Source organism: Rosa chinensis, chromosome 5, assembly GCF_002994745.2.
Source record: "Rosa chinensis cultivar Old Blush chromosome 5, RchiOBHm-V2, whole genome shotgun sequence".
Lineage (NCBI taxonomy): Eukaryota > Viridiplantae > Streptophyta > Magnoliopsida > Rosales > Rosaceae > Rosa > Rosa chinensis.
In genome coordinates this window covers 82,227,960-82,254,505 of record NC_037092.1, presented here as the reverse complement: position 1 = coordinate 82,254,505, position 26,546 = coordinate 82,227,960, and the positions used below count along the sequence as shown (strand labels likewise).

Genomic DNA, 26,546 nt, shown 5'->3' with positions numbered 1-26,546 from the left:
AGCCAAGAGGAGGCCTAATTCCACTCAACTTCAAAGAGTCAAGAGATCAGTTCAAGTCATAAAGTAGCCGATATAAATAGAAGCATCGACAGAAGACAACAGATAGACAACTCCAGAAACTCAAGCCATCAAGCTTTTCTTATTTCGTCTTACCTTTTGCTTAGGTAGAATTTTCGTCTGTTTCCTAGTTTATGTGCTCTGCTAGTTACAATCTCAGTTACTTTGACATTCTTGTAGCCTAGTATCGATTTTGAATTGTTCTTTTTGTTTCCTTTCAAACAATAGTTAATAACTTGCAGCCATTCCAGTTTTCAATTTCGTTGTTATTATCTTTTATTTGCTCCTTATTGTCTTTATGCTTTACTTGTTTGATCGTGCTATTTACTGTTCGTAGTCTCATAGTAGCTATTAATCTTATATTTACTCATACTCTCACAACCACACCTAACTCACCCGACCTTCAGCCACCAAGTCCTTAATCTAGTGGCATCGAACCGCAGCCGAGAATAAGTTCCTTCCTCGGCTAACAATTGCTTGATAAGTCAGATCTACATCCACTACACCTACAGTTGCACACTTGGCCTTCTGGCCGTGTGCTGGCACGCTCCGCATCTATTCATTGAGAAGGACATTTGTTCCTTGGTCCCTTGGCTGTATAGGCCGAGGTGATTTTCAGAGGCAACACTTCATGGGGCAATGATAACAGATAGAGAGAAGGCAAGTAACAGCGCCTTCTCTCTTTACTCGAAGATGCATTCTAGCTTCCATGGTGTTGCAAATGTTGCAAGACCAACTTGTAATCACGTTCCATATAAACAACAAACATGAGAGTAGCCTCTTTTGCCCATAGGTGTAAAACTACGGGGCAGGTCAACTTGAGATCTCGAATCTTCCAACAAAACCAATTCTTTTAGCTTTTGTGCAGAAGTTCGAAGAAGTTAGCTCAACCAGTTTTAGAAGGGTTGGGTGAGCCTTTCCCTGTATGAACCCAACTCAAATTCAATTAGTTCTAACCTGAATTCTTCCACATGTTATATCATCTAGAATAGTATTGTGTATATCTTAAGTAATTACTTTTTTATTTTATCAAAAGAAATTTTTAATTTTGAACTCAAGCCTTCCCTTTACTCCATAGGGCATTTTCCTATTCTCTATTCCAATAAACAATTTTTACTAACCAACTACAATTATTGTACCTACTAAGGGATTACAACCAACAACAAACATCAATAAATTAAGATTACTAAGGGATTACAACCAACAACAAACATCAATATATAAATTAAGACTAAGCATCCTCATTTGAGAGAGACTAACGCAATGGATCCGGCGGTGAATACAAGATTAGTAAATTGACCAAAATATTCAGCAATAATGAGACAGAAGACCGCAATAGAGAACTATTAGGTGAGTCATTCCAGAATCTTGGAATTACCTCAACGCATGGTTGGTAATGAAACGCGCGGCCTAGCATGCAAAAATAGATTGTCTTCCAAATTTTATAGTTTTGAAAAGATCGGTTTACCTCAAAAAAAAAAAAAACGATTAAAATACAAATGTTTTAACGTATTATTTTTTTCTGAGAAAAATATTAACGCATCATTGCAATTGAACACTTTGATCACCAGTTTCGTGAATTTGTTACAGATGATGAGTTCAACGACAGCCCAATTGAGCAAGTCAGGCTAACAGTTCCGATCACCGACGACCCTTCAGTTCCCGCCTTAACCTTTCGTACGTGGGTTCTGGGACTTTTGTCATGCTACACTCTTGCCTTTTTGAACCAGTTCTTTGGTTACCGCCAAAACCAGCTCTACATTTCTTCAGTCTCAGCACAAATCCTCATCCTCCCTCTCGGAAAACTGATGGCTAAAACTCTCCCAACAAAATAATTCCGAGTTATGGGATGGACATTTTCGTTCAACCCCGGACCTTTCAACTTGAAAGAGCATGTGTTGATCACCATCTTTGCGAATTCAGGATCAAATAGTGTTTATGCAGTTGACATTATCACTATTGTGAAGGCTTTCTACCGCAGAAGCATGCATCCTATGGCAGCCTTCTTGTTAGCCCAAACCACTCAAGTAAGTTTTTATATTTTTTATTGAAGGGGTCGTCTTGGGTACCTTGGTGTTTGCCATACCCTTATTTTTTTTATTTTTTTTACTTTTAGTAAATTAATATAGTGGAAACCTACTGAACTGGTCAACAGGTTACCCAATTAAATATCGACATGTGTCATTTTAAAAAATAAAATTTACCATATTAACAACACACTCTTTCTTGATATGTAACATTGTTAAAAATCATGTAACAAGTATTGTCAAAATATAAATTACATATAGTTGAACTACAATTATGACTTATGACAACAGTTGTTGTGGTTATTGTAATTAAGTGGTCAAAGATGTAAATATCATATTTGGACAACTTTTATCAAATTTAGAACCTTGATTATCAAGTGGAGAAACTCCTTACAATACTGAGTTGTTACATATCTTTTGGTCTAATTTTAATTTTACCATTTTCACAACACAAATGTTGTAGGAATTGTAAAATAGTTGGTAATCTTGTAAATGGTATAGTTTTTGAAGTAATTACTACAATCAGAACAAAAGTTACCGCTTTTACACCAATAGTTGCGAGTTATGGTAAAATATGTAGTCATTGAGTAATTATTCCATTAATGATAAAAATATAAAGATTTACCACTTTGACAACAAATTTGTTGTTGCACTTATTAATTGTCCATAAATTAGTACATTAGTTTAGGTTGAGTAATTACTATAAATAGGACAAAAGTTACCGCTTTTACATCAATTGTTATGATTGTGGTAAAATGTGTAGTCATTGTAGTAATAATTTCATTAATGATAAAAACATAAAGATTTACCACTCTGACAACAAATTTATTTTCATACTTGTTAAATTGTCTATAAATTAGTACATTAGTTTAGGTGGAGTAATTACTACAAATAGAACAAAAGTTACCGCTTTTACATCAAGTGTTGTGGGTTGTGATAAAATGTGTAGTCATTGTAGTAATAATTTCACTAATGATAAAAACATAAAGATTCATACATGTTCTATTTTATATAATATTTACCACTTTGAGGACTCATGTAACCACTTTGAGGACACATGTGGTAATTAGAAAAAAAATCCGCATTAAAGTAAATAAGGTCTTCGTTAGAGAAAAGTAGGTTCTCATTTGAGTAATTAAGTCCTAAAAGTGGTAATTGTAATATGTTCTCATTAGAGTAAAGTAGATTCTCATTTGAGTAAATAAGTCCTAAAGTAGGTTCTCATTTGACTACATTTAAAACAAATATTATTTATTTTTACACTAATTGTTGTCATTGTCGTAAAATGCATGTAAAAAGAATTATATTTGGTTAAGGAAACTACTAATGATATAATTAATTGGTAATAAAGATTACTTAACTAATACTAATTTTGCGAACTTAGGTTAGAAGGTTTTTGTTTTTAATAAGGAAAAAACGTAATTTTCAATTGTGTAATTGTCCATTAATAACAAGCATTAATTCACTAATAATAAAATTAATTAGTAATATAGACTATTTAACTAAAAGTAATTCGGTGAATCTAGGATAGAAGGTTCTTTTAATTTTTTTTGAAAAAGGAAAAATCATAATTGTCAATTGTCAATTGATAATCAAACATTAATTGGCTTTATTGTTTTCACTATCTTTATTGTTTTCAATTCAATTAGTAGTTTGTGTTACCAAAAAAATTAGAAAGGCTAAGGGCTAAACAAGTAACCAATTTGTTAAATATTTTGAACCATTTGATATATTACTAATCCAATGGTCCAAAATATTTAACAAAATGAGGGTATGACAAACACCAAGGTACCCAAGAATTCTCCTTGATCCATGTTTGAATTATGTTGCAAGTTTTTTTTTTTCCAAGTTTTGTGAAGTTGTGAAGTATATGTTTTCAATTTCAGTTGCTTGGATATGGTTGGGCTGGGTTGTTCAGAAAGTACCTTGTTGATTCCCCATATATGTGGTGGCCTGACAATCTGGTTCAGGTCTCTTTTTTCAGGTATTTTTTTCACTCTCATTCCCATTATGTATCATACTGAAACTGTTGAAGTTAGATCATAGAATTGACCTCTCTTATAACCCGAAATTCCGAAACTAACTAGATGGAGAAGAAAAGAAGCTTGAGATTTTACATGTGGTATTGGATATGACATTACTGATAGAGTTATAGGGAAAATTCTAGCATATGTTGACGTATGCCATACATCAAGTTTTTTGAATATTTTAGACCGTTAGATTTAATTAAAAGTAGAATATATCTGATGGTCAGAAATATTCAATAGTGGTGACCTGCTTACCAGGTAGCCTTTATAAACTTTTTTTTTTTTCTTTTTCAAAATTCTGAATTACATATCTACAATGAAATTAAAAAAAAAAAACCCTAAATTGAAAAAGAGGAGAAGACGAGGAAAAGTGGAAGAACGACAGTTTGTTCATTTACAAAGCGAGAAAGAACGACCACAAGAGGAGAAGACGAGGAAAAGAGGAAGAACGACAATTTGTTCATGTAGAAAGCGAGAAAGAACAACCACTACAACTGGATGTTTCAATCAATACTCAGGTAAGTAGAATCCTTTTCGGTTTGATCGTCTTCTCCTTTTATGTTGTTTGATGCCAGATGAATTCTACCTTCTATGTAAGGTTTGGAGTGTGTCTCTGGTTTTCTTTGTACTGTTCTCTCTCTCTCTCTCTCTCTCTCTCTCTCTCTCTCTCTCTCTCTCTCTCTCTCTCTCTCTCTCTCTCTCTCTCTCTCTCTTTACAACAAACTACAATCCGCATAGAGGTGGATTAGAACATTGGATGTGAAAAATAATCCTTAGAAATAGCATATCACCATAAGAACACAAACACAGATATATCAAACAGAGGCCAATGATTCTAGAATACTTACTTGATGAAGAAGATGTCATTGTGTCGAAGTCGATAACTTGATCTTCTGCCTTTCTCCAATACTCTCTATAATGGGGATAGTATAATGCTTGTGTGTATTGTGAAGGCAGGGACCATGTTATTTATAGGAGACAATGCTTAAAGGATCCTTACCCATTGAGGAAACCTAATTGCATATGGTTAGTCTCTAATCTGCAAACATTACTAGATATTATGCTCATGTGAATATTACTTCACATCTTAATTAGATTTCCACATATTACAATATTTATTCACTTTTCTAATTGTAATATGATCCGGATAGTAGTCAATATTGTACAAACTTTAATTCTTGTTCTTAAGTAAACTTTAAATGCATGTGCTTGATGAATTCTATGTTATATGCAAGTCCAAATAAAAGCTTACATTCTCCCACTTGGACTTTCATATTGGTTCATCAAGCAACTGCAATGACAAGAACCTCTTTTGTGATCACTGATATTGTACATTTCTACAATCTAATTTCAAGGTTAATATGATCACAACCACTGTAGCAGAACTAAAGAAAAACTTGCATCTAAATCAGCAATGCCAGTTTTCTATAATCACTAGAAACAGAGTTGTAATCACATAAACCACCAACAACATAATACAATCATGTGGAATACTGCATTGTGAATGAAAGTACCTGAATTTCCACATAAGGTCCTCCTTTATTCTGCACTTGCAGAATCATTCTTTATACTTCGTGAGAAGTCTGCTATTTCTCATAAAGAGAACCAAGATCTTCTGCAACTGTCAAAACATATCAAACAGCCAAATAGATCTAATATCATGGATGCATTTATCAAACATCCGGAAAACTAGTACATGTACTTATCAAACAATTGTATGCTGCAGCAATCATAAAACATAAGAATCTGAGACATTAATTCATGTATATTGACTTTGATAAATCTGGAAATATTGTCTATTATGACATTCAAGAGGTTACAAACAGAAACCAAAAGAAAAAATTACAAAACTGAGCTTATCTCAAGCTCCCACTGATTCAAGCCATGTCAAATGACTGAATCAATCCCATATTCATAACATGTTCCTTAAAAACCCCAATTGCTAATGGTTTTGTAAAAGGGTCTGCTAACATGTTATCTCCACTAATATGATCAACAACAATTTCATCATGCTTCACTTTCTCTCGAACCAGAAGATGCTTAGGATCTACAAACTTAGTTTTTGAGGATCTCTTATTGTTCTTTGAAAAGAACACAGCTGCACTATTATCACAGTAAATCTGCAAGGGTCTGTGAATGGAATCCACTACTCTAATGGCTTTGATAAAGTTTCTAAGCCACACAGCATGTATAGTGGCTTCATATAATGCAATGAACTCAGCATGCATCGTTGATGTAGTCACACAAGTCTGTTTTACAGATTTCCAAGAAATTGCGCCACCTGCAAGCATAAACACAAAACCAGATGTGGACTTTTTCTGAGTTTTGGACTTATTTTTCCCTATATAATCAGCATCTGAATATCCTATCACTTCCAGTTCTTGATTTTCAATTCTTTTATACACTAAAAGATGGTCTCTAGTGCCCTGCAGGTATCTTAAGACTTTCTTTCCAGCCACCCAATGTGCATGACCTGGGTTTGTTTGAAATCTACCCAACATTCCAACAGAATAAGCAATATCAGGCCTAGTACAGACCTGGGCATACATCAGGCTCCCAACAAGTGAGGCATAGGGTTTATCTTTCATGGATTCTTGTTCTAAATTATTCCTGGGACACTGATCTTTATGCAGCAAATCACCCTTAGTCATAGGAGCATCCCCTGGAGCACACTTATCCATTTTAAATCTTTTAAGAACTTTGTCTATGTAATTTTTCTGAGACAAACCTAAAAGACCCTTCTTTCTATCTCTGCAGATTTCGATACCAAGTACATAGGAGGCTTCACCTAAATCCTTCATCTCAAAGTTTCTAGATAAAAAGTCTTTTGTTTGATGTAAAAGAGATAAGTCACTGTTGGCAAGAAGAATGTCATCGACATATAGAACCAAGAAAATAAACTTGCTCCCACTAATTTTCAGGTATACACACTCATCTAGTGGATTTTCGACAAAACCATGTGACACCATTACTGAATCGAACTTGAGATACCACTGTCTAGACGCTTGCTTCAAACCATAGATAGATTTCTTAAGTTTACACACTAAGTGCTCACTGCCTTCATCAATAAAACCCTCAGGCTGCCTCATATAAATATCTTCATACAATTCACCATTCAAGAAAGCAGTTTTAACATCCATCTGATGTAGTTCCATGTTAAAATGTGCAACTAAAGCCATAATTATTCTGAAAGAGTCTTTAGTTGAAACAGGTGAGAAGGTCTCATTATAATCTATTCCCTCTCTCTGCGTAAACCCCTTAGCTGCAAGTCTAGCTTTATGTCTTTCTATGCTCCCATCCAAATTTTTCTTTGTTTTATATACCCACTTGCAGCCTATTGTTTTGATACCAGGAGGAGGCTCAACTAATTCCCATACTTCATTCTCATACATTGACTGTAACTCTGCTTCCATTGCTTCCTGCCACTTCTTGGCATGCACACTTTCAACAGCTTGCTTAAAACTTAGTGGATCATCTTCCTCTCCTATGTCAAAATCTGTTTCTTGAAGGTAAAGGACATAGTCACTCGAGATTGCTGGTCTCCTAACTCTCTGCGATTGTCTCAAGGGTTGAATTGGCATTTGTGGCTGAATAGGTGGTTGAGGATGCTCTGGAGGTTGCTGATTTGGTGGAGGATTCTGTGGAATTACTGGTTCTGGTATCTGAACTTGAGGTGGATTTTCAGCATGTTCAGGGATCTCTTCAAAGTTATCAATTTTTGTTGTAATAGGGAAAGGTGCAGGCAACACAAAATTTTGCTGATTGTTTTCTGATAAGGTTCTAGCAACAGCTTCCTCTTCTTCCAAAAGAAAATCACTCATATCTTCTCTCTGTGTAGCTTCAGTGTCTTCAATAAATTTTGCATTCCTCGTTTCTATTATTCTAAGATGGTAGTTAGGACAATAGAATCTAAAACCTTTTGATTTGTCTGGATATCCTATAAAGTAGCCACTGATAGTTCTAGAATCTAGCTTTTTCAACTGAGGATCATACGGTTTTGCTTCAGCTTTACACCCCCAGACATGCAAATGCATTAAACTAGGCTTTCTCCCTGTCCATAACTCAAAAGGAGTTTTATCTACAACTTTACTAGGGACTCTATTCAGAATATAATTTGCTGTTTTTAAAGCATCTCCCCATAAAAATCTCGGCAACCCTGTAGTGCACATCATACTCCTCACCATGTTTACTAGTGTTCTATTTCTTCTCTCTGCTACCCCGTTTTGCTGTGGTGTCCCTGGTGTTGTATATTGAGCTACGATGCCACACTCTTCTAAATAAAGTGCAAAAGGTCCCTTATGTTGTCCTGTTTCATCGTATTTTCCATAGTACTCACCTCCTCTATCGGATCTCACTATCTTTATTTTCTTTTCCAACTGATTCTCAACCTCATTCTTAAAAATTTTAAATATTTCAAGTGCTTGACTCTTTTCTGAAATTAGGTAGACATAACAAAACCTAGAAAAATCATCTATAAAGGTTATAAAATACTGGTTTCGACATATGGTCTGGGGAGAGTAGGGCCCTGAGATGTCTGTGTGTATTATTTCTAACAAATTTTGACTTCTAGTTGAACCTTTCTTACTGCTATTTGTTAGTTTTCCCTTAATGCAGTCTACACACACATTTAAATCTGCAAAATTTAGATCAGGCAAAATGTTTTCTTTGACTAACTTCTGAATTCTTTCTTTAGATATGTGACCAAGTCTTTTATGCCAAAGGTTTGAAGATTTTTCATTCACAAAATTCCTTTTAACTCCTGAGTTTTCAACAAGAAAAGTTTCAGAGACATAAGAACAAGTCAATTGCCATAAACCATGCACAATAAAAGCTTTACCAACAGGAGCATTGTTGTAAAACAAAATCCACTCAATTTTATTAACGAAATAGCTGAAATCAGCTTCAACAAGTTGTGAACAAGAAATCAAATTCCTTCTCATGTAAGGTACATAAAAAACATTGTTTAATTCTAAAACAAAATCAGGTCCTAATCTAAGTCTGACATCTCCTATGGCTTCTACTGCGACTCTCATCCCATTGCCTACGAACAGGTTCTTTTCAGCCCTACTTGGTGCCCTCCTTCTTATGAATCCCTGCAAAGAATTAGCTATGTGAATAGGGGACCCTGAATCTAGCCACCAAGAATCTAATGGAACATTAACTAAGTTAGACTCAAAACAAGCAAAACAGATTTTATTACCTTTTTTAGACAGCCATCCCTTATACTTGTGGCAGTTCCTTTTCAGATGCCCTACCTTATCACAAAAATAGCACTTGAAGACTGTTGGATTCTTATTTACTTTCAGTGAGTGAGATCCTCCAGTGGAAGTAGAGCCCTTATGGAATTTCTTTGATGAATTAGAAGACTTCTTTTGGTGAACAGTTTTGGTTTCCTCTTTATTCACTAGGTTTACAGTAGCCACACCTTTTCCCTTTTCTTTCTTGATCCTACTCTCTTCTTGCGCACAAATCGAAATCAACTCATTTATACTCCATTTTTCCCTTTGAGTGTTGTAAGTTGTGATAAGCTGACTATACTGAGGAGGTAGAGACATCAAGATCATGTGTACTAGCATAGGATCAGCTATAGGGGACTCTAATGCTTTTAGTTTGTTGGCTACATCTATCATCTTCAAGCAGTGCTCCCTAACACTACTAACTCCATCAAATTTCAAGGTCATTAGAGAATTCAAATGGTTTGCTGTTTCGGCTTTATCACTCTCTTTATATTTCTCCTCTATAGCCTCAAGATACTCTGTAGCTGTTTTACACAGTGGAATCCCTCCCCTTGTTGTTTCTGTCATAGCTTTCTGCATAATTTTTAGGCTCAATCTATTATCTCTGTCCCATTTTTCTGCTTTGTCTTTTTCATCTCTAGTACTGGTGATCACAATAACTGGTCTGGGTTCTCTGAGAGCTAAGTCCAAATCCCACACACCTAGATAAATTTCTAGGTCATTCTTCCACTTCTTAAAATTATTTCCAGTCAAGGTTTCAATGGTGAGGTTCATGGTAGCAGGGTTGATGGCTGAAAATCAAAATAAACTAGCATAAGTACCTATTTTAGCCTAACAATTATGCATGTTTCTTTAGATTTTACATACATACGTCTCTAACATAGAAGCATGGAAAACAATCATACAAGCAATCAATCTTTATAACATTCCCATTCTGTAAATTTTTGTTAGCTGCACAACACATTTGAGCAAGAAGCACAACTAACCCTGATGTTCTTTACCACACCACCAGAGGTCTTAAAACACCAATTTCATGAATAACTTCCTAGCTTTGGCCTAAAGAAATTATTCTTTCCTTATGTGTTTTAAAGTTTCTGCAATGTGCCAGTTATGTACAACATCTATTAAGAATTTTAGAACCTTCTTTGGAAGAACATCTAATAGCTTTGTACATCCCTGCAACCTTGATCCTTATATCTGTAGTTTTTGAGAAATCTTAACAAAACTAACTGCTTTGGCTGAAAATTTTATCAAAACTTCTCAATTGGATCAAGAATGTTTCACTGTTTTGTTCATACAAGCATAAAATTGATTTTGGAAAAACTGTATTGCAGCGGAAAACTTGATTTTAGAAAGATGTTTTGACAAAATACTTTGGCTCATATGAATAAAAACATATGTATATGCACGAATCCTTTAAGGGATAAGAACTTCAGTTGTTAAAAAAAAAAAATGTTTTCATAGGATTCTAAGGTTTCTACAATCCTAAGCTTCTACATGTGATTAAATTTTCTTTTAGTTTCCTTAGATTAAGCAAGCAGCAAATAAGAAACAACACCCATCAATTCAATCACAACAACGAATCACAATAACCAACAACAAAAACATAATCCCATAAATTTGCAGAAAATATCGAATTGAACTTTGAGTTTGGTTTGCGTACCTTAAGCACAGCAACCTGCAAACAAGGTTAAGGCAAGCAAAATTCGACATCGCACGCAACAATCGAGCAAGAGTCATCAATTAGAGAAAAGAATCCTCAGCCCCTTCCTTCTTTTGTTGTCAACGGTCGAGAAAAAAAAACTATCTTTTGCCGTTGTTCTTGATTAAGGCTGAGATTTTGGGGTTAAGCTTGATGGTGGGCTTCCAGATTTTTATTTTTATTTTTTTTATTTTAATTCTTTACAGGCCCAACACAAAAAAATCTTTCCTCCCTTTTTTTTTTTTTTTTTCTTTTCTTTTCTTTGTTTCTTGACAAAAACTTTTGGCATGCTTAAAAAATTACTTTGGTTGGTTCCTAGGCAAACATGCTAGGGCTCTGATACCAAATGTGAAAAATAATCCTTAGAAATAGCATATCACCATAAGAACACAAACACAGATATATCAAACAGAGGCCAATGATTCTAGAATACTTACTTGATGAAGAATATGTCATTGTGTCGAAGTCGATAACTTGATCTTCTGCCTTTCTCCAATACTCTCTATAATGGGGATAGTATAATGCTTGTGTGTATTGTGAAGGCAGGGACCATGTTATTTATAGGAGACAATGCTTAAAGGATCCTTACCCATTGAGGAAACCTAATTGCATATGGTTAGTCTCTAATCTGCAAACATTACTAGATATTATGCTCATGTGAATATTACTTCACATCTTAATTAGATTTCCACATATTACAATATTTATTCACTTTCCTAATTGTAATATGATCCGGATAGTAGTCAATGTACAAACTTTAATTCTTGTTCTTAAGTAAACTTTAAATGCATGTGCTTGATGAATTCTGTGTTATATGCAAGTCCAAATAAAAGCTTACATTGGATACACACAACTAGTTCCAACAAACACAGGATTGTTTTCTACTCGGATCCAAGGCAGTATATCTTCCTAGCCTGATAACTTTGTTTTACAATTGACTCTCTAGCGAGATTTGGATATCAACACATACCTACACCCTTTGATTTGAATACACAGACAAATCTGAGTCCATTCCAGTGCTTCGATTCCTATTTTCATTGTTCAATTAATCTTGATTCATTAACCTTGTTTGCTTCAATTTTGCATTCAGTATATTTAGGAATAGCGAAGACAAGCTGTCACCCTCCAAGATTATATATTCTATGCAACAAGCCTGCAAGTACATAAAAATTCATAATAGATGATCTATCCCAAGTCAAAATTATCCAATAGTCTGGAGCACAGTCCGTGAAATTAGCAATTGCTGATTAGTTATAAAGGGTCGATGGAATTCTTCGATTATAAGACTTTAAAGTTTAGCTGGTAGGTTGCGCCATTATCATGATAATGGTGATCAGTTCTTGTTGACTTGATTGAAGAATAAGACATCTTGGTGGCTTTTAGTTCATGTATATCAGGGGCCTTGACTTTTTTTTTGTTTTTTTCCCTTTCCGTGCTGGAGCCAATGGCTTCTGCTAGTGGACATCATAGTCCCATCCTTGGCAAACATAGAACTTATTGACCTCATGTTTATATCATATTTAGGGGGAGATAATAGTCTAGGCAATATCTATTGTTTGCGATAAAGATTTGAAAGCCCGTTAATCTTGTATTTCAGCTATAGTTTAGGACTCACTGCCTAGTATGTTATAGTGTCAGTTAAGCATTTATAGGCTTAAACGGTATCTCTTTCTTTTGCCCACTTCTTGTAGGCTTATTTGTTTTATGCTTCTTGATTTGTGTTGTTGTGAACCTAAGGTATCTGACTACATCATGTAATATATATGTACTTGCACACAACATTCACTATATATATATATATATATATTAAGAACTATTACCGAGGTTTTGATCAACTATCTATCAATTAAAGACTTAATGTCGTATAATAGACTAATGTATCTGATGTAAACCTCTAGCTAGTTATTGTCTTGATGTACTCATGAGCATATATATATATATATATATATATATATATATATATATATATATATATATATATATATATATAACAGAACTATAATGCTCCTATTTATACCTACATTAAATCTACAAACAGAAGATAACGTACAGAAATCTAACAATAATGACATTCTCTAATTAGTAATTTTCTGATAGACGAAAAACTCTATGTAATTGCTCGTAAGTGTTGAATGGCTGTGTTTATATGTTTGGTAAATCTGTGCTATTGTTTGGTTGGAAGTTGTTTCATTGGTATATAATTTCTCTAATATGTAGGTGATCTGTTGAAACTAGCATCGTTAATGACATGAGTTTTTTTTTTTTTTTTAATAACACATGCATTATGATCACTTTTAGGACTCCTCCATTGTGAATCTTAACTGATTGATGTCTTGTTATAGTTTGATCACCAATCATGATACCAAACAAAAGAATTAAGTTGATATGTTAATAGTGCATCAAGTCCTCTGAACTGCATTATTTTACCTGGTTTTCTCAATCAAAAGTATAAATAAAATCAAAAGAGGAAGAACGACAGTTTGTTCTTGTACAAAGTGAGAAAACAAAACCCTTTCTGTTTCATATAAATTGGATGATGTGATTCAGGGTTTGTGTGATTTGAATTGGATGATTATGTGCAATATTGACCAGGATTGAAGAGGCGCCACAGGGAACAAAGTGAAGAGGAGAAAAGGAGAAGAAGGAGGTCTGCGTTTGTAAGTTGAAGCTTGAATATCTGGTTTTAGAAGCAAAGGCCGTCAATATTATCATGGTTTCATTGTTTGGGTAGACCTTCATAGCCCGCTTTGCTAGACCATAATCCTCCTCCAGCTTCGGAAATTGAAGATACAAAGGTTTCTTCGCATCAGCAGGAGCCTGACAGAACAAATCAAGGTAAGTATGAATATGCAAGAATGCAACATTCCAACACTATTAAACTTGAAGTCAAAAACTAATTTCAAAATCATAAAGAATTCAGACAAATTTAGACAACGAAAACCAAGTAAAACACTAGAGGATGTAATTTTATCTATTTCCAGCTGTAGTCAAATTAAATATCAAGTTTGTCATTGTAAGTTTTGAACTCTATAGGAACAGCAACAAAAATCAGTAGCTAGTAAGCCAGACTAGATGAGGTTACCATATTGACCGAAGTGGGTGTCTTTTATTTGTTCCAGCTCTACTCAATTTCATTGTCATGTTTTTAGTTGCAATTTTTTAACCTAAGATCTACACAACCCTACCACTATGGAAATGGCACCAAAAGGTCCCTGCACTTTGAAATCAGCTTCGCCTGTAATATCTAAGGTATTCCATCCATCCCTTGACAAAATAAACATGAATAATGACACTGTGATTTCCTATAATGCTTCAGTCAAATTAATTCTTTGTAGTTCTGACTGAACATTCAAATTCTTTAACAATTACGAAAGGGATCCAAATACCAGAAACCATTGTGACAATTAATATGCATTCTTCTGGATACGTTTTTTTATGTGTTTTATTGTCCTCTCCTTTTTTTTTTAATGTTTTTATTTTATTTTAGTAGTCTTTTGTTTCTCACTTTTTGTACAGTTCTATGTTAAGTTCATATGATTTTAAGAATATGATCTAATATATATGAAGCTTTTACTAGTTTTACATTGCTTTCATCTCTTTAATTGGTCCTCTGTTTTACTCTATTAATTACTAGTTGGATTTATATTGTTCTCTATGTTTTTAAAATGGGATGGTAAGCATTTGTCAATTATAGCTTTAAGTAAAAGAACAACATTCTTAATGTTTGAGCCCGAGCCAAACACTTAGTACCATTGAAAATGTAGCAATAGATGAATTTACACGATAAATAACTATAAAAGCATTACCATTTGTGAGCTTCATTAACTTAAAATGTACTAACAAACATCTGTTGCTAGACTATAATGGTATCATAACATCACTTCCGTATTATATCTTTTCAGGTAATAGGCAACAAGCTCAATCTTGTTTGAACTTAGAGACTTTATCGACTAATAATGATGCAGACTTATTTGTATATCTTTCTAATGTGCTTTTAAGAAAACTTAATGTATGATTCTTAAAGTGTTTACTACAACTCATATGAAAGTATTCTTAATGTCTAATGTACAGTATAGAAAATCATAAAACTAGCAAAGAAAAAGTAGAAGAAACAAATATACCTTTAAGACCCAAACGCAACTGCAACAAACAGGAGACCTGCAAATATAACTCAAAACGAAGACCTCTGCAATCTACAAATTTGATCGAAGCCTGGTACCCATTCAATTTCTTGACAAAATCACATTCAAAAACCAAAGAACTAACCAAAATCAACTCCAATTGACCGAAAATAGACTGCAAACATATACCAAAAAGCAAAAAATACCTAACGAGCCACAAGATTAGATTGCTAAACAGAAATCCAGTGCGCGCGACAAGCAACTGATTGCTAAGCAAGAAGTCGAGAGAGCACGTGAGATTGGAGGAGGTATTTGGGGTTGAGGTGTTTGGTTTTTTGATTTGGGTATTACGGATTTTGGGCCAAGATTGGTTTCATAGGAAATGAAGCAGGATGTGAGAGGCTGAGAGAGAAGGATGGCGAAGATGGATGGCGAACGTACGATTCAGATTTGGTTGTTTGGTGTTTGGTATGTTTTTTGATCTAGTTTTTGAGGGTGAGAGCGACTGGAGGAGAGATGAGGAAGTAAAAGATAGAGAAAGAAGAAAGATGACAACAAAAGAAGAAAAAAAAAGAAGAAGCAAATAATCTGAGCGCCAAAGATTAACTATGGACCAAGAAGAAACAAGGAAGAAGGAAGAAGGACGCTGGAAGAGAAAGGCAAATCTCAGTTCGAAAAAAAAAAAAAAAAACTTGGTTCACCTATTAATACTTCATTATTACAAGTTTTCAGAACCACTTTACTAATAAAACAACGAATGTGTTGCTATAATAGTAAAACTTCATATATTTAAGTAAATTTGCGGTGAGTCCTTTATGGTGTAATAAGGTTGTCTATTTTGTAATTACTGTCCTTTAGGAGTTATTTACTTATTTGACAATGTTTTTTCTAGATTTTACGGCAATTGAGGTCCAAAGTAATAAACAAGGTTGTATTTGTGGTAATTCTTCAATATTACAAGTTTGACAACGAATGGTTGTAGAAGTAGTAATCAAACTCTTATTTGTGGTAATTTTTTATATTACAAGTCTAAGAACCATTTTACTAATGTGACAACGAATTGCTATCAAAGTGGTAAAACTTTATGTATATATTGTAAATGAGGCGCAAGTCCTTAATTGTGTATTAAAGTTCTATATTTTGTAATTAATTCTTTTCTTGTGTAAATCTCATCATCCATGAGAGAATTACTCGTTTGACAATGCATTTTACTATAGATTACAACAATTGAGGTATAAAGTGGTAATTATGGTTGTTTTTATGATAATTACATGAAATATGATCCATTTACAAAAAAAAAAACGATCCACTTATCAATGCTACAACAAATGATTTGTTTATATGGTAAATAATCATATTAGACCTAAAATTTTTCAAGTCCTTATTCTTGTAATCCAGTTGTTCTTTTTGTAATTAGAGTCTTTTCTTTTGTAAATTATATCATCGATGAGGCATTTTACAACAAAAGACCACATTGGACGTATTTAATGATAATTATAGTTGTAATAAAAGTAATTACTATATTTATGATATTCATAACAAGTTTTTGAACGATTTACGTATAAAAGAATAAATGAGTACTTAGTATGTGTTTTAGGGAATCAGAAATTGAGAGAAATTTGTTGTGTATTCTCATTGATAATAGGGGCCTCTTTATATAGAGGATTACAATGCATAGAGTTAGAATCATACAAGGAAAGAGAATCTCTAGATTCTTCTAATTGAACCCTATTACCACTAGGTCAAGTAACCTAGAGTTTGGATTAAACACAAAATAGAGATATCCTTAAACACTCCCCCTTGTGTTGTCCAAATGCGGTGCTTCCCTTGTTGCCTCGTTAAAAACCTTGCCGAGTAACAAAAACCCAGTGGGACAAAAATAACCTTGGTCGAAGGGAAAAAAGAGCACAACACACCCTTCACGATTCGAGACGAACATGTAGACATCTCCCCCTGATGTCTGCGCCTCCCCCTGATGACTACGATCATGGGAGTTCAGATAATTTCCACAAGCCAATTCTTGCCACATGTTTCTCGAACGTGGATTTGGGCAATGACTTAGTAAACAAGTCTGCCGCATTGTCCTCAGATCGAACCTGGTTCACTTTGATCTTGAGGAACTTCTGTTGTTGCTGATTGTAGAAGAATTTGGGCGATATATGCTTGGTGTTGTCGCCTTTGATGTAGCCTTGCTTCATTTGTTCAATGCAAGCAGCATTATCCTCATAAATGCTCGTTGGCTCATCTGTGGTAGACTTCAAACCACAATTACTTCGAACATATGTAACTATGGATCAAAGCCATATACATTCACGAACTGCTTCGTGAAGAGCAATAATCTCTGCATGATTCGAAGGGGTAGCGACTAAGGTCTGCTTTGTAGACCTCCAAGATATCGCGGTCTTGCCCATGGTGAAAACATAACCAGTTTGGGAGCGACCTTTGTGTGGGTCAGAGAGATACCCAGCATCAGCAAAACCTTCCAAAACACTTATATCGTTTTGGGTTGGGGATAGGGAATGCAATCCACCATGTGTACCGTCCCTGGCACTTGATGGGTCCGAATCCATCATCTCTCTATAGGGATAGAACAAGCCCATATCAATCGTACCACTTAGGTATCGAAAGATATCTTTAACACCAGTCCAATGGCGTCGTGTTGGCGCAGAGCTATATCTAGCTAGCAAGTTCACTGCGAATGAGATATCCGGTCTTGTGCATTGTGCTAAGTACAACAATGCGCCTATTGAACTTAGATAGGGCACTTCTGCCTCTAACACTTCTTCATCGTCATCTTTTGGACGAAATGGATCCTTCTTTGGATCAAGACTACGAACGACCATTGGGGTGCTTGAAGGCTTAATCTTATCAGTGTTGAAACGCTTAAGCATATTTTGGGTATAAGCTGATTGATGAATCAGAATACCGTCTCTACGGTGCTGGAGTTCTAAACCGAGGTAAAACCGTGTTTTCCCAAGATCTTTCATCTCAAACTCGGATTTCAAGTGTTCAGCGGTTTCCCTTAACTCTTTAAGGGTGCCAATTATGTTCATGTCATCAATATAAACCGCTACTATTGCAAATCCGGAACTTGTCCTTTTTATGAACACACATGGGCATAGTTCATTGTTGACATATCCCTTCCCAACCAAGTAGTCACTTAGACGGTTATACCACATCCGTTCGGATTGTTTCAATCCATATAGTGAGCGTTTCAATCAAATCGCAAACTCGCTCCGTGGTCTAGAGCCACTTGATTTGGGTAACTGAATTCCATCTGGAATCTTCATGTATATTTCCGTATCTAGATCCCCATATAGATACGCAGTAACCACATCCATAAGCTGCATGTTCAGTTTTTCGAAAACTACCAAACTGACAAGGTAGCGGAACGTAATGACGTCCATTATGAGAGAATAAGTCTCCTCGTAGTTGATTCCAGGACTTTGTGAGAAGCCTTGGGCCACAAGGCGAGCTTTATATCTTACAATCTCGTTTTTCTCATTACGCTTTCTAACGAATACCCATTTGTGACCAACTGGTTTGGTGTTGGGCGGTATTGGTACAATTTTGCCAAATACCTTTCTTTTCGCTAGAGAATCAAGTTCTGTCTGGATTGCATCTTTCCATTTTGGCCAATCAGCTCTACGTTGGCATTCATCAACGGAGCGTGGTTCGATGTCATCGGTCTCAATAATCTCACGCGCCACTGAATACTCGAATACATCATCAATGATGATGGAGTTTCTTTCCCACGTCCCATGTACACTAGTGTAATTTACAGAGATCTCTACGTTCTCATGGATAGGTTCTGACATTGAGGCGTCCCCCAATGATGTCTCTTGGACATAACCGTAATCAGGAACATTCTCATGGGATGGATTTTGAGTATCAATGATCAAAGGATTTATCTATGCCTCATTCGCTTTCTTTCTAGGGCGAGTATCCTTCAAACCAATTGGTCTACCGCGCTTCCTTGCGGGACCTGCGGCCATAGATGCCACATCATTGCCATGTTGGGCAATGGCGCCATCCCCTGATGTCATAGGAGTGGCCTGATGTCCAGTATTTGGGACATTGATCATTGCAGGCACGTTTGCAGCAGGTATGTGTGATCTCATCACTTTAGCAACATCAGAAAACGCATCAGGCAGAGTGTCTGCTACGTTCTGGAGCTCGATTATTCTTCGCACTTCAAGTTCAGACTGTACGGGGATCGAGATGAGACATAGTGGGGACAGACCACGACAATTCCTGTCATTCCTGTTGAACATCTGTGTTCTTATCTCCCCCTAACGACGGGAAGACTGTCTCATCAAAGTGACAATCCGCAAATCTAGCGGTAAAGAGATCGCCTGTCAAGGGTTCAAGGTAGCGGACAATGGTTGGAGATTCAAAACCAACATAGATGCCCATTCGTCGTTGTGGACCCATCTTAGTACGATGTGGCGGCGTAATAGGCACATAGATGGCACACCCAAAAATTCGTAAATACGAGATATCAGGCTCGTATCCAGTCACTAGCTGTAACGCAGAGTAAGATTGGGTTGCAGTGGGTCGTAGACTAATGAGTGTCACTGCATGCAATATTGCATATCCCCAAGCAGAAACAGGGAGATTGATGCGCATAACCAATGTCCGCGCTATCATTTGTAGTCGTTTGATAGTGGCTTCTGCAAGACCATTTTGGGTATGAACATGGGGAACTGGATGTTCTACATCAATCCCCAGTGACATGCAATAGTCATCAAACGTTTTCGATGTAAACTCCCCAGCATTATCAAGTCGAATCAACTTAATAGGGTGGTCAGGGTAGTGAGCCCGTAGACAGATAATCTGGGCGAGGAGTTTAGCATAAGCAGCATTGCGAGTGGACAATAGCGCGACATGTGACCAGCGTGTCGACGCATCAACCAATACCATAAAGTATTTAAAAGGTCTGCATGATGGTTGAATTGGTCCACAGATATCCCCTTGGATTCTCTGTAAGAACGGAATGAGTATTTTTGGATCCTTTGCGTAGGACGGTCTCGGTCCTAATTTCCCGAAGGAACGGGCTTTCCAAAATGAGCGAGGGGCCTTAGAAGCAACCAATGAAGATTTTGGTTGGGCCTGAGCGTCTATAGCGCTATTAGAAGCAAAGTGTGTGACTACATCTCCCATTATGGCGTTAGAGCCATGGAAATTGGTTTGTGTGGCGTTATGGCCACCAGGAGGAGCAACCATGGCGTCATGCGCATGGTTGGTGCCATTTATGGCGTCATCACTAGGGACAGGGGCGGCCTTTCGGCGGCCCAAGACAGCAGCAGCGCCAGAAGCTGCAATTTTTGCGGTCTTGCTAAGTCCTAGAATCAATTTTTGATTCTTGCTTCTTCCCACTCTGAAAAAGGGATGCCGGTGTGAAGTCTTAAGTATACGGAGCATCATATCACGACCAGGATGTCCTAGTCGGTCATGCCAAAGCCAATATGTGTCTGAATCCAAGAGATCTTCTCTTATGACATTATTGGATTCAATTGGTCGAATTGTAGTGACATAAAGTCCACTAGATTGACACATAAGCTTCTCTAAGATGCGCTTCCGTCCGCAATCATTAGAGGTAATGCAAAGGAATTCTATTCCGTTCTCATTATGCGTTTCCGCATGGAATCCATTGGCTCTAATATCTTTAAAGCTTAATAAGGTTCGATTTGCCTTAGGAGCATAGAGAGCTTCAGTGACTTTAATCAAGGTGGCATTGGGCAAAAGGAATTGGGCCATTCCATGTCCTTGAACTAAACTTGATGGCCTAGTCATCGTAGTCACAGATGAATATGTAGGCAACATCTCTAAGAATAATTGCCTATGTCGTAGAATGGTGTGCGTAGTCGCACTATCCGCAAGACATTGAAGTTCATCCATTCCTAAAAGAAAAGCTCGTAATTAAAAAGGGAGTCATAAAGAAAAGAACTCAACTTTTATTAATAAGCCAAACGGAATTACATCATCGTTTCTCTTAACCAAAGAAAATCTAATCCAAAAAAAAAAAAACTAGTTAATGCAAAACAATGGTAGTCGCCTAACTTCTTTCGGTAATTCCAATGTAAATGTGACCAGTTAAGTAGAGAGATGTCGGTGGAGCAAAGCTTGCTTAAGTACCACTTATCTCAAAACCTTTCTAGACATCACGTTTACATTGAGTACGCCTACTTTGAAGAAAGACTAATATCATTGGCATCTACTGCAAAAGTAATATGGCAATTGCCTACTTCTCTTGGAAAATAAAAAAAGACTTAATCAAAATCGCCAGTTTCTGGGTCTTGATCCTTGTAGTCTTCCACCCTTAGATCGAGATCTCCATCTTGATCTTCTTGTTCCATGTAATTTGCCTCCCTTGCTTCACGATACATCTTGTATGCGTTGGCAACATTCTGGGATGCAGTACACTTCCTTGCCCAATGTCCACTTGATCCACATCGAAGACAAACATCTTTATGGTCAGGCTCCCTTGATCGAGATGCTTTTGGTGCATGTGTTGGACGACTATTATTCTTGGTGGCGTCACCACCATAGCCGGAGGCTCCGCCTCTCTCTCTCTTCACACGTTGACCTCCACGGTTCCGTGCACGCCTCTCTTGGCGATTTCCTTCCTCTTTAGGGCGAGAATATGGACCAGAGCATCCAGAATTGTCCCTACTCTTAGGGTTTCGCTCCTTGCGTCCTCCCTTGGGGGCGCGACTATAGTTAGACTCCGGAATAGACTTAGTTCCCACGGGTCTAGCATTATAGTTCTTCACGAGTATGTTGTCGTGCTTTTCAGCTATGTTCATGGCGCCAATAAGCTCATGAAACCTTGTGATACGTCCTGCTTTCACATCAATCCGATAATTCTTTGAAATCATCAGGGCAGAGACGGGGAAGGTAGAGAGAGTCTTCTCGATCAACATCGTATCAATTATGGTTTGACAAAACTCCATCAGGGTCTTGATACGAAGAGCTTCCGAGTTATAATCAAGCACAGATTTGAAATCACAGAAGCGGAGGCTATGCCATCGCACTTCTAAATCAGGAAGCAGGGAGTCACGAACGTTGCCAAATCGCTGCTCAAGTTCAACCCATAACTTTCTTGGGTCTTCCTCATTGAGGTATTCACTTTGGAGGGCGTCATTCATGTGCCTTGTCATGAGGATGATGGCTTTAGCTTGATTTGCTTCAAAAGCAGTAGCTTGCTCAATGGAGAGCACGTTCTGACTAGGCTCTTGGATGGCTTCCAGAAGTCCATCAGCCTTAAGATGTTGGCGCACATCTCGAACCCACCTATGGTATCCTGTGCCAGTTGTCTCTAGTGGAACAAAGTTCAGCTTGTTCAGGTAACTCATCCTGAAAAACAACACAAGATTAGGGTTAGTTTCTGAGTGAAAAATGGCTACCACGAAAAACTATTAAATTTCTGAGCGTAGTTGCTTCCAAGAAATTAGGGATTTTTCTGAGCGTAGTCGCTTCCAAGAAAATCCGATTCCAAGAGGGGTTTTGGATTAGATCAAAACAATGATGTATGTGGTCGATCGTTTTCTTCTCAACAAACTCTAAGTTTGGAGGACTCTACAAGCTCCAAGCTTGGAGTGAGCACGAACCCCCACAATTCGGCTTTTGGTCTACCCTATAAAGAAGAAAGGGGGGTAGAAGAAGGGATGTTGGAAGTCCCCGAGAAAAGAAGAAGAAATTGAAAAAAAAACTTCAAAAACGGGAACTTTTAGAAAAATTACCTTAAAAAGATGGTCGGAAAAATGTCGCCGGAAAGCACTGTAGCTGCCGGAAAGTTACTATAGCTGACCGGAAAGTCGTCGGAAAGTGGCCGGAAAAGTCGCTGGAAAGTGGCCAGAAAAGTGTTGACCGGCGTTGACTGATCGTTGACCGGAGGTGCTGACGTGGCAGGTCGGAGCTGACGTGGCAGTGCGGCGCTGACGTGGCAGTGCGGCGCTGACGTGGCAGATCAGGTGCTGACGTGGCAGAGCTGTTTGCGGCTTGGCGGCTTGGCTGGGGCCTGTTGCACGTGGGCTCAACTTTTGGGCTGCAGCAAGTGGGCTTAGGCTGCAGCAGGTGGGCTGAACAGGATCTCCTCCCTTTTTTTTTTCTTTCTTTCTGCCGGTTCAGGTTAGCAAGGTTCCGGTGACCGGTTCGGTAGAATTTAGGCCGGTTCCGGTGGTGAAATTTCCGGTTCCGGGTTTCTGGGGTGGAGATGCTGCAGGGGGTCGAGTATGGCTGCAGGAGATGGTGAGGAAGGCTTTGAACCGGACAGGAGAACTTTTGCTACTTCAGGTGGCCCGTTCGATGGTTTGCCGGCCGGTTCTGGGGGTGGGGCCGCCGGTTCTGGACTCCTGGAGTTGAGATCTTCAAGGTGGGCGGTGGTGATTTCTGGGATTTGAAGGCTACGAATTTAGGGTTTCAGGGTTAGGGCTCGTGCTGATAACGTGTTTTAGGGAATCAGAAACTGAGAGAAATTTGCTGTGTATTCTCATTGATAATAGGGGCATCTTTATATAGAGAATTACAATGCATAGAGTTAGAATCATACAAGGAAAGAGAACCTCTAGATTCTTCTAATTGAACCCTATTACCACTAGGTCAAGTAACCTAGAGTTTGGATTAAACACAAAATAGAGATATCCTTAAACAGTATGGTAATTTTTTTTTTTTAAGTACACATGTCAAATTATAATTGGATAACATGTTGACCTATACAACAGGTTTCACCAACTAATTTAATTTAATATATATTAATTAAAAAGTTGATGTATGACAAACATCAACACACCTTAGACTTCCCCAGAGTTATAGTTGCTAGCATACTTGACTATTGTTTTTTTTTTTTTTTTCATGATTGACCGCTATGTAGTATGTTTTCATGATTGACCGCTATGTAGTATGTACCATGTAGAATCACTAATTGGCATTGGGTGGAGAAAGCTCAATTTTTAATATATTCTTATTTAGAATTTCGAATTTCTGATATGAGCAGATCACTTTATAAGCTGCTCAAAATTTAGAATAGCTTTTCTTCAAGTGAATAAATTTGAGATGTTGGATATTTCTAGTTGTCAATAAACTTATTGTAATGACAGGGCGCTTCATGAATGGGAAATGAGACCAAAGGGAGGCCGTACTAGGCTGCAGTACTTCAGCTTAGTATCTGTATGCAGCTTCGCTTACTACATTATTCCAAGTTTTTTCTTCCCCTCCATAGGCGCTCTCTCCTTTGTTTGTTGGATATGGAAGGACTCCGTCACCGCCCAACAGATTGGTTCCGGCCTCAATGGCCTTGGCATTGGCTCGTTTGGCCTTGATTGGTCAACAGTTGCTAGCTTCTTGAAGAGCCCATTAGCCACACCCGGTTTTGTCTTCATGAACATGTTGGCTGGTTTTGTCTTCATTTTCTACATTCTTACCCCATTTTTTATTGGTCCAATGTAAAAGATGCCAAGAAGTTCCCCTTCTTTTCTTCTTCTACTTTCGACTCCACTGGCAAACGCTATAATGTTTCCCGAGTTCTGGACCAGAAAACTTTCGATATTAATTTGAAAGAGTATAACAGTTACAGTAAACTCTATCTCTCTATGTACTTTGCCTCGAGTTATGGGTGGAGCTTTGCTGGTCTGACAGCAACTATTTCACATGTTGCACTCTTCCATGGAAAGTAAGTTTCTTTTTCTTTCTCCTAGTTTGGACATGACTGTTAACTAATCTGCATTATTTATTTCTCCTTTATGGGACATATTCATGAACAGAGACATCTGGGATATGTGGAAAAAGACTTCTACCGCAGCGAAAGATCAGCTTGGGGACATCCACACACGGTTGATGAAGAAGAACTACGAGGCAGTCCCACAATGGTGGTTTCACATCATGCTTGTTTTAATGGTTGGCCTTTCCATCTGGGTCTGTGAAGGTTTTGGGAAACAGCTCCAACTTCCATGGTGGGGAGTCTTACTGGCTTGTGCCATTGCACTAACTTTCACCTTACCCATTGGCATTATTCAAGCCACAACAAACATGGTATGTCCATTTAAATATATGTTCTGAATGTTCCCCACAGTAGGCTGCACATTCAATTTCTTGGAAGAGAACTGCAATTAATAACGTTGCGATTTCTATTTAAAACGTTTTATACAGCAACCGGGGCACAATGTGATCACAGAGTTGGTTATTGGGTATCTTTATCCTGGGAAGCCTCTTGCCAATGTGACTTTCAAAACATATGGCTATATCAGCATGTCACAAGCACTCATGTTTCTCGGTGACTTCAAATTAGGTCACTATATGAAGATCCCTCCCAAGTCCATGTTTATTGCGCAGGTAATGGTATTAATAAGTTAACTTTTGCTCATGTTGTTTGTATTTCTGATAAATCACTGGTATGCAACTATGCATTTCCCTTTCTCCAGTTAGCTGGAACACTGGTCGCTTCAAGTACCTTTTTCAGCACATCCTGGTGGCTTCTCAACACTGTTGAGAACATCTGTGATCCATCAAAACTGCCAGAGGGAAGTCCATGGACATGTCCTAGTGATGAGGTCTTCTACAATGCCTCAATCATTTGGGGAGTTATAGGCCCTCTCAGAATGTTCACTAAGCATGGAAACTACCCGGAGATGAACTGGTTCTTCCTACTTGGTTTACTTGCACCTATACCAGTTTGGCTCCTAGCGCGCAAATTCCCCAAGCTAGAGTGGATTAAGCTCATAAACATGCCTGTCATCATTGGAACCACAGCAGTCATGCCACCAGCTAAAGCTATCCACTACTTGATGTGGTTCACAGTTGGAATTTTCTTTAGCTTCTATGTTTATCGACAACACAGGGCATGGTGGGCTAGGCATAACTATATCCTATCAGCTGCTTTGGATGCCGGTGTGGCCTTCACGGCAATTCTTGTGTATTTCACCCTTCAGAGTAAGGGTATTAAAAATAGAAGCTAAACTTACTGTAAGGGTATTAAAAATGGTCCAAAATGGTGGGGTCAGGACAGTACTGATCATTGTCCATTGTCCAAGTGCCCCACAGCTCCAGGAGTAGTGGTCAAAGGGTGTCCAGTTTTTTGACAAACTTCAGAGCTGCTGGAAAAGTTGAGCTCCTCCAGTCGTTCAAATCGTAGCCCAGTTCAACTAGAATCTAGTGTTTGTTGATGATGATTATTGCCGTGCAGCTATGGCAAATTGGTAGACATGAAGCTGTACAGTTCATTATTTTGATTTACTCTGAGTAATAAATTGTTTGATTTTCATTATTTGAAGCTAGTGTTGGAATCATGCTTTGTTACTGAAAAGAGTAGCATACAATTCTACATTTCCAATTTCTTTGACAAATGACAACAATGATGTTAGCTAAAATGTATAATA

General features: G+C 37.4%; 2 long non-coding RNA genes and 2 pseudogenes across 3 annotated transcripts; 2 read left to right on the top strand and 2 right to left on the bottom strand.

Moving 5' to 3' along the window:
• The window catches only part of LOC112165170, an 86,178-nt pseudogene that overhangs the window by 46,639 nt on the left and 12,993 nt on the right, over positions 1 to 26,546 (top strand).
• LOC112164260 lies at positions 697 to 26,295 on the top strand (annotated as a pseudogene).
• On the bottom strand, positions 5,100 to 11,096 carry LOC121049324. Of its 2 annotated transcripts, XR_005799592.1 has the most exons (4): positions 11,012 to 11,096; positions 5,626 to 5,732; positions 5,364 to 5,402; positions 5,113 to 5,150 (listed from the first exon to the last, which is right to left on the bottom strand). It is a non-coding gene; the product is annotated as an uncharacterized LOC121049324 (long non-coding RNA). The 2 variants fall into 2 exon arrangements; XR_005799591.1 differs by lacking the exon at positions 5,364 to 5,402 and having other exon boundaries at positions 5,100 to 5,150.
• Positions 13,490 to 15,594, bottom strand: LOC121049325. Its single transcript, XR_005799593.1, has 3 exons — positions 15,378 to 15,594; positions 15,172 to 15,280; positions 13,490 to 13,867 (listed from the first exon to the last, which is right to left on the bottom strand). It is a non-coding gene; the product is annotated as an uncharacterized LOC121049325 (long non-coding RNA).